Source organism: Pieris brassicae, chromosome 10, assembly GCF_905147105.1.
Source record: "Pieris brassicae chromosome 10, ilPieBrab1.1, whole genome shotgun sequence".
Lineage (NCBI taxonomy): Eukaryota > Metazoa > Arthropoda > Insecta > Lepidoptera > Pieridae > Pieris > Pieris brassicae.
Window position 1 is genome coordinate 1,216,272 of NC_059674.1, and position 3,003 is coordinate 1,219,274.

Below are 3,003 nucleotides of genomic sequence, written 5' to 3' on the forward strand. Positions count from 1 at the left end.
CTAATGCTAAAAGCTCTTCTTCCTCTCGAGCCTTTTTCTCAGCTCTTGATTCTTTTAACTTGGCAGACTTGTTAGTAGCAACCGAATCCACATTCTCGCCCTTAGTGGATGGCCGACCTCTGCCTTTACGCCGCGTTATCTTTGAAGACGCCTCTCTTGCGATATCTGAATCGGTGTCAGTGACTTCTCTGAAACGCTTCCGGGAGCTCCAAAACCGCGATGAACCTGTCAAAGACTCCCTTGCTACAACACCTGAGTATGTGGAAGAATCCGACATCTCAGGGCACTCCAACATAATATCACCGGGGGGCGCTGGCAAAACAAAATGATCGCCCGCCATTGCCACTCCAGCTTCCTGCTCAGCCGCATCACACGGCATCTCCACACTAACATCTTCTTTTGATTTGGTTTTTTTGTTTTTTAGATTATTTCTTGTTGTCATTTCATAAATTATTTTTCCATGGGGGAGGTGGTGCCCCCTGCACCTAGGCAACCCTTATACCACTCGGAGGACGAGAGGTATCCGAGGGATGGCCGCTAGCGACTGACTTTACTCACCAGCCACCTGTAAACACAGGTAACCGACACCGCGCAAAACCTACAAGGCGCCCCAATGTCGGGAATTTAAGGGTTTTTTTATTGAGATTTTCCTTTCTCTCAAGGCCGGCCAATTAAGGCAAGCCCCCCTGGCCACAAGCATGCCGCTAGACATGACAACGACACACGCAGGAGGTAACAGGTTGCCCGACGGAGAGTCGAAGGTCATCCACCATATGCAGAGCATTAAAAAGGTATATATAAAAAAATAATAATAATAATAATAAAAATAAAAATACACAACACCGGTCGTAACCGATTCAAAAATTGAACCGGGGGCACGCCCTGAGCCCACCAGTTTTGGTCCACGCCAGTTGGATGTCGGAAGTCCAACCGGTCGGAAGTCCAAAAACAATGTGCCAAGAGCAATGCTCTTGATATTCACTAATACGAGTTAAACTACAAAGTTCAGTCCATACATTTCCCCAAGGTGCTGGCTTACACCCCAGATATAATGATACACCAAATGAAGCGCACAAACGCTGGCGGGCCATCCCAACGTGCGAAAATAGATGACGCACACCCTCCCCTTACGACCACTACTTCTACTGTTGTTCATCAAGTTTCTTCTATTTAAAGAAGCCTACTGAGAACTGTACCATCGGTCCAATCGGCTTCCCTAAAGTTCTGGCTTGCACTCCAAGTACTAGAGCCCCCCCGCCACGTCAAGGCTTGGACCTTGGGGGGGCGCGTTATACGCCTGCCGGTACGCTTCGCTAGAGGGGGAATCCTGTAGGTGATTAGTACATGTCGTAATGAAACAGTGATGTGTCCTGACAAGGACAGTTGTAAACGTTATCGTCATGAAACAATAATTTGTTCTGAAAAGAACAGTTAATTGGCGTTATCGTTAGACCACGATATCAAACTGTTCTGAGAAGAACACGTTCGTACCCTTCGACGGTTGCTCGCAGAAAAGGACAACTTTTTGCCGCGCCTCGATTTTATTGTCTACGCACCCTTCGCATCTTGGTACCACATGTTACCACTAGTGGCCAGTGTAGGATAACTTTTGTATATAAATCTACAGTTTATAAAAATTAAACACATTCCACATTCCATCTTCACCTCTTCTCAACGAATTATTAGGAAGTTTTATTTTAACCAAATAAGGACCAACCAACTTAAAACAATTAACCTAAACCAAAACAACCTAAAGTAAAACAACCCTAAAAGTAGATCATCAACGAAAGGGAATACGAAGTCGAGTTCGCGCAGTACTTCATGAATAAAGCGTTGGAAAGTCTGTCCGGCGTTCTTTAGGACACATGCGCGGAAACTCGAAAAGACCAAAAGGTGTGATGATGGCGGTTTTCTCCACATCTTGCTCGCTGACTGGCAGTTGTTGGTGCGCGCGATTGAGGTCGAGTGTGGAGAAAATTTTCTTCCCTGCGAGTTGGTATGTGAAGTCACGTATACGTGGTATGGGATACCGATCGGGCTTGGTTATGGCGTTGAGTCTTCGGTAATCGCCACACACCTCGTAGGTCTCCATTCTTCTTTGGCATGACGTGAAGAGGTGATGCCCAAGGGCTTTTGCTTGGTGTGCATAACCCTTGATCGATCATGTTTTGGAATTCTTTCCTGACCTTTCGTAGGTATGTCTGCAGTACTGAGTTGAGCGTTTGTTACCAGCTTTGTTTTCCCGTCGATCAATCTTCGGTTCTTTACGTCGACAATGAGGTGGTGGTGCTGCAAGAAATCTGCTCCCAGGTTGCCTTAGACACATCTGCTACAACGAATTTCCATGTGTATGGTCTTCGGAGGTTAAGATCAAGTTGGAGTGACTTCTCTCCGTATGTTGGAATGACCGAGTTGTTGGCGGCGTAGAGTTGAAATGGCAGTGGTTTTTCGCGTGAGCCTTTTTTCTTTGGTAGCACGGAGATATTGGCTCCTGTGTCGACCAAAAAGGTAAGTTTCGTTACCCTGTCGGTAATGAAAAGGCGGTGTGATGATTCGGTAACGCCGGTTCCCGCCGCGGCCAGCGTTACTTTAAGTTTTCCGACTGGTTTATGGGCTTGAAACATGGGCATGCATTTCTTCGCGTCCATACCGTAGCGATGATGGTAATAGCAGTACGGCATTGGAGATTTTTTCTGGCTTTGATCTTCCATCTGCGACTCTCGTCGGTTTTCGTTGCGCTTTGTTGATGCGTTCCGCGAGCGTGATTGTAAATGGTGGCGAGAACGACTGCTGCGGTAGTTGTCGCGAGGTTGTGCTCGTAGCTCGGCAACTTCCAAAGACAACCTTCTTATTTCACCGATGAGGGTGTCGATGATTGGTTGTTCTGGAGGTGGTGGCGATGCTACAGGTACGTAAGGCGTTGCGACGGCAGCGATGTGTTGCGACGGCGTGTGGACTTCCATCATTTTGTCCGCGAGCAAGGTCAGGTCGTCAAGCGTCGTT